Raw genomic sequence first — 17332 nt, forward strand, 5'->3', positions numbered from 1 at the left:
ACACTTACCAGGAAGTAATTAAAACCAGAAAAAAATTATAAAATGTATTTAAAGACAAATATTTTAAAAAGCAGGTTTACTTACAATTAACAGTGTTTTCTGTAGATTGTAGAATGAATTAGCCAGAACATGTGGGTGATGTCATCTAGCAGCCCTCTCTCCCCTAGCTAATAGAGATTTTGTTCTACTGAGCACGTGCAGGTATTTCCATTCAGGCACTGCCTTGTGAGCCCCTTCAATCAATTTGAGAGCTAAATCTAGCTGAGTAGTTGAATCTCCAGGGAGGCAGGCAGGCTAAAGGAAATGATAGTGATCTCTAGTTGCTAAACCCAAGGCAGCATGGCTTCACCGAGGGATGGTCCTGTCAGACAAATCTGATTGATTTTTTTGATAGTGTGACGTGAGAACTGGATCATGAAAGAGCGCTCGATGTGATTTACTTTGATTTCAACAAAGCTTTTGTAGGGTCCCTTATAGGAGACTTGTGAATAAAAGGAAAAGATTGGGAGTGAGCGCAAATGTGGTGGAAATGATCACAAACTGACAGGAGACAGTGTTTAAAGGTAAATTAACCTACTCTGAAGAGAGAATAGTGTTAATTAGCATGCCATAAGGATCGGTTCTGCTCAATATCTTTGTGAACAACATTGTGGAAGAGATAGAAGGTAAAGTGTCTATTTGCAGATAATACTAAGATCTCCAACAAAGTGGACACACCTGAAGTAGTGAGAATGAAATGGTGAGATTACTTACCTGATAATCTCGTTTTCCTTAGTGTAGGCAGATGGACTCATTACAAATGGGTATAGTGTGCTCGTGCTAGCAGTTGGAGACTGATCTGACATCAGCACGTGGTACATATACCCCTGCAGGAAGTGCAGACGCTCAGTAATCTTCCTTGCAAAAGCTGTATGGATATATGTGTGATTGACCGATTGATTAACTGAACATGATTAACCTGACCGATTGATAGGAGCTGGAGACCGCCAGTGTTCTCAACCGGAAGGCGTCGACACCCGGCAGGGTGGATGCCCTATGTAAGGAAACATGGCTTACCTTGAAACGATGAATCCCCATTTATATCGGCAGCCGGGCGGGATGCTGAGTCCATCTGCCTACACTAAGGAAAACGAGATTATCAGGTAAGTAATCTCACCATTTCCTAGCGTGTAGCAGATGGACTCATTACAAATGGGATGTACAAAAGCTACTCCCGGACTGGGTGGGAGGCTGCCCGAGGTACATTTAGGATTGCCCTTGCAAATGCTGAGTCCTCCCTGGCCTGGACGTCCAGACGGTAGAATCTGGAGAAGGTATGGATGGAGGACCACGTTGCCGCTTTACATATCTCTGCAGGCGACAGCATCCTAGTTTCTGCCCAGGAGGTCGCTTGTGCTCTGGTAGAGTGAGCCTTGACTCGTAGAGGTGGTGGTTTTCCCGCTTCTACGTAGGCCGCTTTGATAACTTCTTTGATCCAGCGAGCAATAGTCACTCGTGAGGCCGCTTCTCCTTGCCGCTTCCCACTGTGAAGGACGAACAGGTGGTCCGTCTTTCGTACTGTTTCCAACATCTCCAGGTATCTGGATAGCAGCCTACCGATGTCGAGATGACGCAGTATTCGACCTGCTTCCGATTTCTTCAACCCATCCGTGGTTGGCAAGGATATGGTTTGGTTGAGGTGGAAGTGTGAGACTACTTTGGGTAAAAATGAAGGAACCATGCGAAGATGGATAGCCCCCTGGGGTGATCCTGAGAAACGGATCGCGGCATGACAGTGCTTGTAGCTCTGAGATGCGGCGTGCTGAGCATATGGCCAACATGAACACCATCTTCAAGTTAACAATCGAAGGGACAGTCCTCGGAGGAGTCTGAAGGTGGATCCCGCTAGGAAGTCCAAAACGAGGTTGAGGTTCCACAGGGGCACAGGCCATTTCAGTGGCGGGCGAATGTGTTTGACTCCTTTCAGGAAACGTGAAACGTCTGGGTGTGTGGCAACGCTGTTGCCGTCACACCTGGGGCAGTAGCAGGACAGTGTTGCCACCTGAACTTTGATTGAATTGAGGGACAGACCCTTCTGAAGCCCATCTTGCAGGAAATCCAAAATGATGGTGATTTTAGCAGCATGCGGGTTGGTGCTGCGAGTTTCGCACCAGGCTTCAAATACTCTCCAGACCCGTATGTAAGTTAGTGATGTGGAGAACTTGCGTGCTCGGAGTGTATCTATTACCGCCCCCGAGTATCCCCTTTTCCTCAGTCGAGCCCTCTCAATGGCCAGACCGTAAGAGAGAATGGAGCTGAATTCTCGTGAAGGATGGGACCTTGTCTCAGCAGGTCCCTGTGAGGGGGCAGGAGAAGGGGATCCCCTGCCAGCAGTCTTCTCATGTCCGCGTACTAGGGTCTTCTTGGCCAGTCCGGGGCCACCAGAAGAACTAGGCCTCTGTGTCGCTGAATCCTGTGTATAATGGCGCCCAACAGGGGCCATGGGGGAAAGACATATAGTAGGATCCCCTGAGGCCATGGTTGCACCCGTGGGACAGAGGATCCCGTCTGCGACTGAAGTATCTGGGTACTTGAGCGTTGGACCTGTCTGCTAGTAGGTCCATGCCCGAAGTCCCCCACCGGTCCACAATCATCTGGAAGGCCGTGGGTGACAGTTGCCATTCCCCCGGGTTTAGGCTTTCTCTGCTGAGGAAGTCTGCCGTGGTGTTGTCCTTCCCGGCGATGTGGACGGCGGAGATGTCCTGGAGGTTTGCTTCCGCCCAAACCATCAGGGGGGCTATTTCCAGGGATACCTGTCTGCTTCTGGTTCCGCCCTGTCGGTTGATGTATGCCACCGTGGTGGCATTGTCCGACATCACTGACTGCCTTGTTTCGAAGTCTGTGCGCAAATCTCAGACAGGCTAATCTGACTGCCCGCGCCTCTAGTCGGTTGATATTCCACCCCGACTCTTCTTTGCTCCACCGCCCTTGGGCGGTTAGCTCTTCGCAGTGTGCTCCCCAGCCGTTCAGGCTGGCATCTGCAGTGAGTAGGGTCCAGGTTGGGGAGGACATCTTTGACCTCTGGCTCATGTGGCCGGGCTGCAGCCACCACCGTAACTGATTCCGTACTCTGGCCGGTATAGGGAGATGCACAGTGTAGCTCTGTAAGCGTGGTCTCCATCGAGATAGGAGGGCGTATTGTAACTGTCTCATATGGGCCGTGCCCATGGTACTACTTCCAGAGTGGACGCCATTAGGCCAAGGACCTGTAGATAATCCCAAGCTGTGGGCCGGAAGGAGCTCAGCAGAGCCTGCAAACGATTCCGGAGCTTTGATCTCCTCTTGGAGGTCAGATTGACTGTCTCCCTGGGTGTCGAATCGGACTCCTAGGTATTCCAGCGACTGCGAAGGCTGTAGGGAACTTTTGTTCATGTTGACTACCCATCCTAGGCTTTCCAGAAGGGATATAACTCTGCTGGTTGCTCGGTGGCTCTCCTCCGGTGACCTTGCCCTGATCAGCCAATCGTCTAGGTAGGGATGGACGAGAATTCCTTCCTTCCTGAGGGACGCCGCCACCACTACTATTACCTTGGTAAAGGTTTGCGGTGCGGTGGCTAACCCGAAGGGTAACGCCCAGAACTGAAAGTGTTGTTTCAGGACTTTGAAGCGTAAGTAGCGCTGGTGATCCCGATGGATTGGGATATGCAGGTAGGCCTCGGACAGATCCAGGGATGTGAGATACTCCCCTGGCTGTATTGTGCTTCGGACTGACCGCAGAGTTTCCATGCGAAATCTTCGTCCCCCAGATGGGTCGGCTGATTCTCATTGCGGGGTGCGGCCGGGACCCGAACCCGAGCCGGATCCCCTCTTGTTGTGCCTGGTCCGAAAGGACTGGTTCCTGGTCTGAGAACGAGGTGCTTGGTAGCGAGTCCGGTAGGGATTGAAGCATTGAGAGCCTCTACCTCTGGATGGTCTAGGAAGAGGGCGCTGGTTCCTCCTTGACCTGTCTTCTGGTAGACAAGGTAATGGAGAGGCGCCCCACTTGTTAGCCAGGTTCTCGAGGTCGCTGCCGAACAGGAGGGATCCCTTGAAGGGCATTCTCGTAAGGCATGCCTTGGAGGAGTCGGCCGACCAATTTCGTAGCCAGAGCTGTCTCCTGGCTGCCACTGAGGATGACACTCCCTTGGCTGCTGTACGAACCAAGTCGGAAGCAGCGTCAGTGAGGAATGAGAGAGCGGATTCCATTTCTTCTCCCGGGGTGTTGTTCCTGGCTTGTGACAAACAGGAACATGTCACCACGGTGCAGCAGGTCACGATTCGTAGGGACGTGGCTGCCACCTCAAAGGCTTGTCTCAGGATGGCGTCCAGGCGCCGGTCATGCGCATCCTTGAGGGCCACCCCTCCCTCCACTGGAATGGTGGTGCGCTTCACAATTGCGCAGACTATGGCGTCTACCTTGGGGCACGCCAGCAGCTCCTTAGTTTCCGGGTCCAGGGGGTACATGCTGGACAGGGCCCGACCCCCTTTGAATGAGGCTTCCGGCGCATTCCACTCCAGATCGATCAACTGCTGTGCTGCTTGGAGGAGGGGAAAATGGTGAGCCGATTGACAAGGCCCTCTAGCAGGGGGTTCACTCTGGGTTCCCCTGGGGTGCCGTGGCCCGGGATAGCCAATTCCGACAGGCATTGAGAGACCAGGTCTGGGAGATCCTCCTTAAGGAAGAAGCGTCTCATGGTTCGATACGGCTCTATCCCCGAGGGAGGTTCACCCTGCTCGGGAAGCTCGCCTTCTTCCTCAGAGCAATCTGAATCCCCATAAGTGGGGCTTCCGGGTGGCGAGTGGCGCGCCTAGGCCTAGACGGTCCAGGGGCAGAGTCATCCGGTACGTATGGATCCGTACGGGGAGCAGACTGCATTTGGACAAAGGCATGAATCCCCTTGAATAATTCCACCCAGGAGAGTGAAGCAGAGTCTAGCCTCAGGGGCACCAGGTCTCTAGGGTTCCCCGGCTGCTCACTTCGGCCTGCTAGGTCAGGGGTGTTTCCTGAGGGACTGGCAATTAAACTGGGCTGAGATCGGCCCTGACCTGGAACTCCCAGGGCCTCCTCACATTGGGCACATAGGGAGTCTGCTTCCTCGCTCTGTGTGGCTCTGAGGTGGCATGCTGAGCAGAGGCCTAGAGCTCTTATACCAGATTCCGGAGGTGCCAGCCCTGTGGACGCCTGGGCTCTCATACGCTCCATTGCGTCTAGTATATCTATGCGATTCGCCTTGTAAAATGCGCAAGATCTGCGCGCCTATGATGTGCGCCTATCAACGTGCACCTATGCAGGTGCGCTTATCAACGTGCGCCTATGCAGGTGCGCTTATATAAAGGTGCGCCTATGAATATGCGCCTATGAATGTGCGCCTATCAGCGTGCGCCTAGGAACGCTATCGACATGCACCCAGCAACGTGCGCCTAAGCCCGTGCGCTTATGAATGCTATCAACGCGCGCCTAACGCCGTGCGCCTAACAACGTGAATGATGGAGAGCAGGCAGGCAAAATGGCGGGTTGCCACGAAGGTAGACCCCGCTGATCCTCGCTCTCCGGAGACCAAAGTAAAGATGTACACCTTACCTGATCTTCAGCACTTCCCGGCTGCGACCCGGGCGGTCTCCGGCTGCGGGGGGAGAGGGTAATTACCGTCACCGCCGCGCTCGAGGAAGTGCACCCGCTGCCTCTAGGCCGCGCCCGAACTCGTCTCGCTCGGGGGCCAAGTCCTCACCGCGAACGGATCGAGACCGAGGCTGCCTCACGCCGCCCCGAGCCCTTCTCCCTCGGGTGCTAGGTCCCTGCCGCGATTTGGCCACCGGACCGAGGCTCTTACCTCCGAGGGACCACGGAAATCACCTCGGGAAACTCAACTGGGGGAGGGACCGTAGGGTATCACCGCAGGAGTGCGGGGCTCGTCTTCAGGTAGGATGCTTCAAGAATTTAGTTGTAGGTTTTGGAAGAACGCTCAGCGAGCGTTAGGTAGTTCCAAATTGCTTTGGAGACGGAAATTACTGAGCGTCTGCACTTCCTGCAGGGGTAATATGTACCACGTGCTGACATCAGATCCGTCTCCAACTGCTAGCACGAGCACACTATACCCATTTGTAATGAGTCCATCTGCTACACGCTAGGAAAAGTGATTTTAAGAAAACTTGAAAAATGGTTGAAGATTTGTCAGCTGGGATTCAACACCAAGATGTGCAGAGTCATGCATCTGAAAGACTAACATGCACTGACTGGGAGAAGGACCTTGGGATAATAGTGTCTTGTGATCTGAAGGCAGCAAAGCAATGTGACAAGACAATAGCTAAAGCCAGAAGAATTCTGGGCTGCGTAGAGAGAGGAATAACCAGTAACAAAAAGGAGGTGATAATGCCCTTGTACAGGTCCTTGGTGAGGCTTCACCTGTAGTAATATGTTCAGTTCTGGAGCTCATATCTCAAAAAGGAAAGAGACAGGATGGAGGTGGTCCAGAGAAGGTCAACCAAAATGGTTTGGGATCTGTATTGGAAGACTTAAGAGAGGATAAAGGATCTAAATATGTATACCTTAGAAGAGAGGAGGTGTAGGAGAGATATTATACGTAACTTCAGATACCTGAAAGGTTTTAATGATGCATGAACTTCAAATGTTTTCCGTTGGAAAAGAAACAGTAGAACAAGGGGTCATAAAAAGCAAGTTTGCTTACCGTAAACTGTGTTTTCCGTAGATAGCAGATGAATTAGCCATGCTGTCTGGGTACGTCCTCCGTGCCACTAGATGGCAGAACTCTCTAAAATCACCCAAAGTATTTTGGTGAGGTGTTCCTTCCTGCAATACCACTCGTGCCTCCTCGAGGCTCCTCAGTCTATGTCAAAGCAAGACTATATGCAATGCCGGAACTGTCCGGGGAGGCAGGCAGGTCAGTGTGGCTAATTCATCTATCTACGGAAAACACCATTTACGGTAAGCAAACTTGCTTTTTTCCCCACAGATAAGCAGCTGAATTAGCCATGCTGTCTGGGAGTCCCTAGGTTAAGTATTAAGCGTGCCAGAGTATGTAAGTACTTGAGGTAACATTTAGCTCAATACTATATAAAAGAGGCGGACAGTTCTTATAATCGAGTTGAATTAGATAAAGAAGTGCTCATCTAGGAGTATCTGCCCCATCTTTGCATCACCTTCCGTCTGTTTGTCTAAACAATGGGATGTGTTTAGGGTTGCAGTGACGATCATGTGGCTGCCTTACAGATGTCTGAGATAGACACATTGTGGAGATGTGCGACAGATGTAGCCATTGCACGCACTTGATGGACTTTGGGTGTGGAAGACAGGGATTCCGAACATTTTTGATAGCAGAAACGTATACATTTAGAAAGCCAGGATGATAATGTTCGTTTGCAAACAGGAAGTCCTGGTGCATTTGGATTGAAAGGAGAGGAAGAGTTGAGAGTGTCTTATTAGAATGAGTGCATTTCTTATAATATGCAAGTGCACGTTTGCAGTCCAATGTATGGAGACGCCACTCACTGTCATTTGCGTGTGGCTTGGGATGAAAAGTTGGTAAGGTTATGGTTTGGTTTAAATGAAAGGTGGAGACCACTTTTGGAAGAAAATTAGGGTACATAAGCAGAGTAACCTTGTGGTAGAATTCAAGGTAAGGTGGGTAGTGCACCAAGGCTTGAAAGTTCACTGATTCTCCTTGCGGATGCGAGGGTGACTAAAAATAGTACCTTCCAGGATAGGTATCTAGGGTGACAAGTGTCCAGAGATTCAAACGGTGGTAACATGAGCTGTTCCAGAACTGGGTTGACATCCCATGGTACTGGTGGCTTCCTTAAGGGGGGGGGTCGTAGATGTAGTACACCCTTCATAAATCGGGAAATAAGAGCATGACAGGCTATCAATTCTCCATTGAGAGGAGTGTGGTAAGCTGCTACCGCACTAAGGTGAACACAAAGAGAGGCGGTGGCCAGTCCTTGTCTGTAAAGTAGGTGGAGGTAAGTTAGAAGGCATTCCGGCAGACACGTAAGTGGGGCTGTGTCCACTGACTAACACCAGGATGCATAACTCGCCCATTTGCGCTGGTAGTTTCGTCGCGTTGATGGTTTCCTGGATGCGATTAGAATGTCTTCCAGTTGAGGTGAAATGTTCAGATTTTGGAATGTGACCCTTTCAGTCTCCATGCAGTGAGATTCAGTGATGCGTGAAGTGGATGGAGCACTGATCCTCGCTGTGGGGTGAGGAGGGTGGGGGCATTCCCTAGAGGAATCGGTTTGCAAATTGACAGTTGAATTGGGTATCTGTACCACGGTTGACGTGGCCATGCTGGAGTGATGAGGATTAGATCGAACTGTCCTCGATGCATCTTTGTACTGTGCGGGAGATCAGGGGAACAGGAGGAAATACATAAAGGAGGCCTTGAGACCAGTCCAGGAGGAATGCATCCTGTATCAAATCGGTGTTTGCTGGGGTATACTGAGCAAAAAAGATCGACCTTTTATGTTGTGTTCTGTTGCAAAGAGGTCGATCCGGGACCCAAATAGAGAAAATTAAATTGGCAACACTTCAATCGAGTTCCCATTTGAGCGGGTGAAAAATTCTGCTCAACTTGTCTGCTTTGGAATTGTTGTTCCTAGGCAGATATGTAGCTTGCAAGGAGATTCCCTTGGAGTGGGCTCAGACCAGAATCTGTATTGTTTCCTTGCAAAGGTTCCATGAACCGGAACCTCCTTGCTTGTTAATGTAGAATATTGCTACGTGACTGTCTGTATGGATCATGATGATACGGTGTAGCAGGTTGTGTTGGAAAGCTTGAAGGGCATTCTTGATAGCTCTCAATTCTAGGAAATTTATGTGATAATTGCATTCGTGGTTGGCCACAATCCTTGAGTTTGTAGATTGGAAAGATGGGCTCCCCAGGCTTTGGGGGAGGTATCTGTGGTAAGAATTAGTTGATGTCGAGGGGGCCTGAGCGGTGAGCCCTCTGTCAATGCTGGCGGCGTTAACCACCAGCAAAGGTCTATTTTCATGTTGGTTGTTAGTGTCACTGGAGTTGACAATGAACTTAAGAATTGAGACCATTGAGTTTTGAGGCCCCACTGAAGACGACAAATGTGCAGTCTCGTGTGTGGGACCACGTAGGTGCAGGCTGCCATATAACCTAGCAAGGTTAAGATTTAGCGGGCTGAAGTTTTCATAAGTTGTAATAGGCGCTGGGCTAGCGTAGTGAGAGCTAGTGCCAGAGGTTGTGGCAGGGATGCCCTGTCTTGAATGATGTCTATAGAAGCTCCTATGAAGTCCAGCGTTTGTGTAGGTTGAAGGTTCGATTTCTCATAATTTATGAGAAGACCCAGATTGTCTAGGCAAGTTATCGTTTGAATTAAATTGTTCCAGAGGAGAGTAGGATTAGGGGCTACTAATAGCTAATCGTTGAGATAGGGAAATATCTGAACCCCCTGTCGACGGAGGTGTGCCACCACTACTGCTAGACATTTTGTGAAAACTCTGGGTGCAAAGGAGAAACCGAACGGGAGAACCTTGTATTGAAAATGTCTCTCTTCTGCTTGAAAACAGAGGTAAGTCCAAGAATTGGGATGCATTGGATTATGAGCATATGCATCTTTTAGATCTATGGAGCACATCCAGTCCCCAGGGCTGTAGGAAGAGAAGAATAGATTTGAGAGAAGTAATTTTGAATTTTTCCCTCTGTATATATTTGTTGAGGGAATGTAGGTCCAGAATAGGCCGGAGTCCTCCCGATTTTGGGGGGATGAGGAAGTATTCTGAATAGAACCCTTTCTGATATCGGGTTTGAGGTAACTCCCGTATACAGTGTTGTTAAAGCAGGTGGTTTACTTCTTGAAGAAGGATTTTCTGATGAATACCTTGGTGTTTGGTGACCACTGGATGTGGAAGAGATATAAAATTGAGAGAGTATCCATCCCGCATTATATCGAGTCTGATGTTATGGTGCTCCATTGCGAAAGAAAGTGGGACAGCCATCCTCCAACTTTCTGATTTGGTAGTGGTGGTAGGGTTATTCCTAAAAACTTTGTTGGTTTTTGGGTGGTTGAGGGTCTGCAGATTGGCATGGCTGACGAGGAGCATGCGGGTGCTGACGTGGAGCTGGTTGCTGGTAAGATTGCTGGCGAGTTGTTTGATATTGTTGTGGCCTATAAGTAGGGTAAGGACGATATTGTCGCCTGCGATAAGGTTTTTTTATATGGACCAAAAGGACACCTAGAGGATGACGTATCATGTGTTAGTGAAAGCACTGCCACTTTTTGTTCTTTTAACTTTGCAACAGTTTCCCTTAACTTATCACCAAACAAATTGTCTGGTCAACAGGGAAGGTTAGCAAATTTTCCATGTACTTCATCCCTTAATGCGCTTGACCTCAACCATGCTAGTTGCCTGGCTGCAATGGCGTTAGCCGTCGTTTTAACAGCGGTTTCAAATCCTTCATACATCAATCAATCCAGGTGGTGAAGACCTTCCTCCATATCATGGAATTCTGGTGGAGGGGTGTTATCTTCTGAACCCTGCTGCAAAATAGGTTTTAAGGTTTACAGACATTCGAAGAGGTATTGTGCCACGTAAAACTGGTTGTTTTGGATTTTGGCGTTGAGAACCCCTGACTGGTAAGCTTTTTTAGCAAAATCGTCTAGAGACTTAGTGTCTCGATCTGGTGGATTATTGGAGTGCAATCTGGTTTTTCATGCTTTCTGCATGGCTGATTCTACAACCACTGAAGCATGTGGTAGTTGTATGTTAGTGTAGAAAGGTGAATCACGCATTCTGTACTTCAAGTCCATTTTCCGAAGGGTGAGTGTCATGGAAAATGGAGAGTCCCAAGATTTTTCCAGCAGTGATTCCAAAACTGGGTGTGAAGGAAGTGCCGTAGGTTCAGCAGAAGTGTCGAAGATTTTGAGGATTCCAAACATCTCCTGTCTGGGGTCCGGTATCTTTTTGGTTTCCACGCCCAACCGGTGACCCACTTTTTCTAGGAATTGTGAGTATGTGAGATCCTCCAGTGGGGAAACTGGCTCTGGTGGTAACTCTTGCGGGCCGGACGGGTAGCCTGTTGATGATCTTGGAGAGGAGGATGAACTTGGGGAATCCAATGGAAAGGCCAAGGTTCCCTAGGTTGTGTTTTTGGCGCTGGTCCCGGTTTAGGGAATGAGGGTATTTCCTCTGGTTCATTAGGAACAGGTTGACCCTGTTCAACTAATTCTAAAAATTTTGACAAGATGCTAATAATTTGCGTGATAGTGTCAGAAGCCGAAGTGAAAGGTTTCGGATTCATCTGATGATGTAATGGTAGTATAACCGCTTTGAGGCTATCAGTGTCCAGTCCTTTTGGGCGGCCAACATCCATGGGTGGGTAGATGGTTTTGGGGCGAAGTGGATATTGCAGTCCTGAACTTCTGCAGTGATGAGAGGCTGCAGATAGCCCAGAAAAAACTTCTGAAGAAGAAGAAAAAGAAGAACCAGATCTTCGTGGAGGAGACGGGCTTTCTTTCAGGTTTACTATTAAGAGTGGCCTTTTGTGATCTATGGGATGTTTTTTATGTTTCATTACCAGTTGCGTCAGCAGCTTCGGTTGGGACACTTGTGCACCAGATTTCTTCGGCTTCGCAGTGTCATGAGTGCGCCGATGAGTCGATGTTGGTCAGATGCGTCGGTGCTTCGGTACGTCGATGCGTCTGTGTTTCCATGACGCGTCCATGTGTCGGAGGCGTGTCAACATCACGATGCACAGATGTCTTTGGCGCATCTCCCGCACCCTGCGTTGGTGGAATCTTTGATCATTTTTTCCCTTTTGGACCCAGATCCACAGAGGTGGCCCTTCGAAGGGCTTGGTGCCTTGGGGGTCGTCTTCGGTCCCTGAGATGACCTAGCTGAAGCTTCAAAGGAGGCATACGAGCCAGATGCCTCCTCTCTTAATTGAGTGATTTTTGCAGCCCTTTGGCACTGCACCCGTGGGGACATGCGGCCACAGTCCCTGCAATTAGCCTAGTCATGTCTAGGACCGAGGCATAGATAGCAAAATTGATATCTGTCTGTCACAGACATAATTTTCCCACATTCACAAAACATAAACCCTGGTTAAGGCATGTTAAGTGTAGTAGTTTTCCTGTCAACTTCTTGATAGGTTTTTTCCCTCACAGAGAGAAGAGCTCTGCCTGCATTCAGTCGTGCGGAAAAAAATGGACTTAGGAGCCTCGAGGAGGCAAGAGTGGTATGCAAGAAGAAACACCTCACCAAAAGACTTTGGGTGATCTTAGAGAGCTCCGCCACCTAGTGGCACAGAGGACTTACCCAGACAGCATGGCTAATTCAGCTGCTTATCTATGGGAAAAATGAAATTCCAGGGGGGGACAACTCAGAATCAGCATCAAGAAACATTTCTTCATGGAGAGGGTGGTGAATGCCTGGAATGCCCTTCTGGAAGAGGTGGGAAAGATGAAAAAGTAAACAAATTAAAAAAGGCATGGGATGAACACTACGGATCCCTAAAGGTTAGACACTGGAAATTGAGAAAATGGTACATGAGGGTAATCTGCAGGGAACAGCAGTTATTATCCTTAGAGGGCATGGGGATTATCATCTTTAACCAATTAGCCTCGATTCTTCTGACACAAGTACACCATTGCTCTCTGCTTCGAGGTAAAGGAAGAGGGGGGGGGAGGATAAAAGGGGAAGTTGATGCAGACAACAGCCAATGCTGGGCACATACTTTTATGGTCTGGGGTACTGATACACAGACATTATGAGAAAAGCATATGACTACTTCTATGGCCAAGTCCAAAAGCAAAGCACATTCAGTCACCACTGTCTGAATTATTAAGAAGGCTGCTCACCTTCTAAAAATGTTGCTAACAGTAATTTTGTTAAGCATTTGTCATTTGCTTGGTTTAATTGTATTTCATTTTCATTTTTTTTTTCCATTTATTAAAATTTTATATCCCATCTGATTAAGCTTGTATCCAGGTGTGGTACAAATAAAACATACATAGTAAAAGTAATCATAAAACAAAATCGTAACACAAATAACTTATAAGAGTAACAAAATAAAACAAGTAAAACAAAGAAAAGTAATCATAAAAAATGTCAAATCACAAATAACTTATGATAGTAACAATAAAATAAAGTAAATATCAATACTAAAAGTGACCAACAAACTAATAGAACTTGACAAACTGAAGATAACGGCATCCAAATAGATGTCAAAATGTTTGAGTGAAACAAATCATTCTGTCTTCAGGATAAAATGTGAAAAATATTTAGAAAAAAATGAAAGGTGCAGCTACAAAGGTTAAGAGTGTACAACAGGCATGGGCATTTTTAAAAAAGAAGAAATTACTTACTTACATGATAATTTCCTTTCCTCTAAGGAGCACAGGCTAATCCACACCAGTGGATTATGCACCTCTACCAGCAAATGGGAGACTGAGCAAAAGTTGATGTCACAGACATATAGCCCCGCTCCAACCTCAGCCTGTTAGTATTCTCTAGAAAAGCCAAACTGTGGATGAATACGAATATTAATAGTGAACCCGTCATGTTTTCACCCAATCAGGAACCCGTCATGTTTTCACCCAATCAGAGCTCAGACAAAAGCATAAACATGCACTAATCTCAAGGGCCGATCATGTCACTTACCAATCCTTCAATGAATGAATAGAATAACTGCCTGCATCGCCTGCAAGAAGGGGTGAGCTAATAGTAAATAGGCAGCAGAGGATGGGTTGTGGATTAGCCTGCTCTCCTTAGAGGAAAGGAAATTGTGAGGTAAGTATTAATTTCTCCTTCCTCTGCACTCAGGCAGGCCAAACTACATCAGTGGGAAGTACCAAAGCTATTCCCAAACAGGGCAGAAGGCTGCCTGAAGTCTGTGCACTTTGGAGCCCAAACGTCCAAGCGATAAGATATGGGAATGTACGCAAGGAAGATCACTTCACTACCTGGGAAATCTTGTCAGGAGAAAATAACCAACTCTCTGAAGACAACACCACTGAACGTACTCTAATTTACCTACAGAAGAAAATCTCGGCATCTGGGCTATAGCTGCCCATGTTGCCGAAGCCCCTTGCTTACCGCCACACCATGCAGCAAAAACAACCGATATGACTACCTGAAAGATTCAGAAATCTTCAAGTATCTCATCAGATGCCACTTGACATCCAATGCGCACAAAAAAAATGAGACCCACTAATCATGAACTTCCCTCCAGAGTGGGCAGGGGAATAGAGTGAGTCAAGTAAAAGTTCAGAAACCACTTGCCGCAAGAAGGCAGGCATAGCCTCAAGCTGTACTGCACCAAGAGGCAAGCAAAAAGACAGCTCATGGCAAAAAAGATCTTGCAGCCCAGAAACCCAATGTGTTTAATAGACTACCATGAGAAAAAACTACTTGAAGGCCTGTAGCTACAAGTAATGCTACAAGGTGGAACTTGTCAAATACAGTCAAGACCTGATGAAAGACATGCAGTGGCACTAGTAGCTGCACAAGAGGCCAAAAGCGCTTAACTCCCGTCAAGAACCAGGATACCTCTGGATAAGAAAATAATGGTCCACCAAAGACACACCCACTACAACAGTCGAGGGTTGATACCTGAACCTTCAGGGTGGTAAAGCTCAAGCCTGTAAGCAAATCTTCCAGCAAAAATTCCAAGAGTAAGGAATTTCTTCTTGCGTGGTTGAGGACCTCACTCCTTACACCAGGCCTGGAAAATCTGACTGTAAAAGAAGCTAGAGAGATAAAACACTTTGTGGCTTGTAGCAAAGTGGAAGTCACCACAGAAGAAAACCATACTTCAGCAACCTAACTCTCTCAAAGGCCAAACTATAAAACCAAATTGACCCTGAACCGGTATTAGCATGGGTTCCCTGAAGCAACCGAAGGTTCACGAATGACAGGCTGAGAGAACTGTCGACTAGCAGCCTCTGCAGATCAGCAAACATGGCCTCCAGGGCCAATCTGTAGCAACCAGCTTCGGTCTAGATAGTAATCTTGAGACAGATAATGCCTATGTTCCTGGCAGAAAGGTTTACAATATCCTACTCCACGGCCACACCTGAACGACAGCACCATTATTTTGTATTCTCAGATCACCAACTGAAGAATTGCGGTACTTTCTCAATATCTGACAACTCCGACACATTATTAGGTGCTGAAAGGCTTCTGTGCCGCCTATATGATTAATGTAGAGTGTCTATGCTTTGTCTGACAGTAGCAATACTAGAAAAGCTTCCAGCCTCTCGGAGAAGCACAAACATGCCAGTCAGACTGCATGTGCCACCAACTCCTGATAGTGAGTCCCATAACTCAAACAGTTCACATCACATCCCAGTGTCTCTAGGGAAATCTCTCCCTGATATGATCTGCTTAAAGTCACCACTGCAAGTGGACTCTGACCCTCGGGGCAAGAGAAACCACACTACACACTCCTGCGACCACGGATACCACTGGGAAAGCAACATGCGCAAGTGTGCCTACTCACAGGTAATGGAGAAGTCCATTACCTGCTAGTAATTAGGATGACTTAGAAAATAGCCACTGCTATTACTAGCAATGGTAACATGAAATAGACCTAGTTTTTGGGTACTTGCCAGGTTCTTGTGGCCTGGATTGGTCACTGTTGGAAACAGGATGCTGGGCTTGATGGACCCTTGGTCTGACCCAGTATGGCATGTTCTTGTGACTACCATCGACCCCAGAAAGTGAACAATTAACTTCCGATTACGAGCCTCTGGAAGAATTAGTCTACCCAGCAGCATGACCCCCGCACACAGAAATATTCCAGCATGTGTGACGATTGTAAATTATATAGAAACATGCCTCCTTTAAGTAGAAACATAGAAACATAGAAATGACGGCAGAAGAAGACCAAATGGCCCATCTAGTCTGCCCAGCAAGCTTCACACATATTTTCTCTCATACTTATCTGTTTCTCTTAGCTCTTGGTTCTATTTCCCTTCCACCCCCACCTTTAATGTAAAGAGCAGTGATGGAGCTGCATCCAAGTGAAATATCTAGCTTGATTAGTTTGGGGTAGTAGCCGCCGCAATAAGCAAGCTGCACCCATGCTTATTTGTTTTACCCAGACTATGTTATTAGCCCTTATTGGTTGTTTTTCTTCTCCCATGCCGTTGAAGCAGAGAGCCATGCTGGATGTGCATCGAAAGTGAAGTATCAGGCACATTTGGTTTGGGGTAGTAACCGCCGTAACAAGCCAGCTACTCCCCGCTTTGTGAGTGCGAACCCTCTTTTCTTCTCCCCTGCCGTTGAAGCAGAGAGCTCTGCTGGATGTGTGAAGTATCAGTTTTTCTTCTCCCCTGCCGTTGAATCAGAGAACTATGCTGTATATGCATTGAAAGTGAAGTATCAGGCTTATTTGATTTGGGGTAGTAACCGCCGTAACAAGCCAGCTACTCCACTCTTTGTGAGTGTGAATCCTTTTTTCCACATTTCCTCTTGCTGTTGAAGCTTAGAGCGATGTTGGAGTCAAGCCTGTGTATGTTTATTTAATAAGGGTATTGACTCCAGGCAGTAGCCACGACTCCATGACTCCAGGCAGTAGAGACGGAAGTACTAGCACCATGAATTTGTACATAGTTCATGAGCTCAGCCACCAGGTCAAGGGACAATGTTTGAAAACAATAATGACATCCCAGACCGGCAAGGTTCAGGAAACACTGATGTTCTTAGCAAATGTGTAGATATACCTCAGTCAGAAATGCAGACATGAGAAAATCCTCTATCGCAGAGTTTTTTTGTTTTGTTTTTTCAGGAGGAGTCAAACATAATGGATGCTAAGAACGATAGAAGGGGAATAGGGGTCCGCAATTTTTTGTTTTCTTTTCTAAACAGATTGGGAACAAGTGCATCACCTGCTCTCCAGGTGACGCACTGTCCTTTTGTACCGAGGATCTCTCCCCAAGGCCTACTGCCCAGGAGGGAAGGGTTAGGTCGGCCGTCATAGTTGGTGATTCGATTATTAGGAATGTAGACAGCTGGGTGGCTGGTGGGCGTGACGATCGCCTGGTAACATGCCTACCTTGTGCGAAGGTGACGGACCTCACGCGTCACCTAGATAGGAGTCGGCTGTCGTGGTACATGTGGGCACCAACAACATAGGAAAACGTGGGAGGGAGGTTCTGGAAGCCAAATTTAGGCTCTTAGGTAGAAAACTTAAATCCAGAACCTCCAGGGTAGCATTCTCTGAAATGCTCCCTGTTCCACGCGCAGGTCACCAGAGGCAGGCAGAGCTCCGGAGTCTCAATGCGTGGATGAGACGATGGTGCAAGGAAGAGGGAATCAGTTTTGTTA

General features: G+C 47.8%; 1 protein-coding gene across 1 annotated transcript in view; it reads right to left on the reverse strand.

Annotated features, from left to right (window-relative positions):
• THOC2 (THO complex 2) overlaps positions 1-17332 on the reverse strand; it is a 780683-nt gene that overhangs the window by 638629 nt on the left and 124722 nt on the right. The window lies entirely within an intron of this gene.

The sequence above is a fragment of the Rhinatrema bivittatum genome, chromosome 6 (assembly GCF_901001135.1).
Source record: "Rhinatrema bivittatum chromosome 6, aRhiBiv1.1, whole genome shotgun sequence".
Taxonomy (NCBI): domain Eukaryota; kingdom Metazoa; phylum Chordata; class Amphibia; order Gymnophiona; family Rhinatrematidae; genus Rhinatrema; species Rhinatrema bivittatum.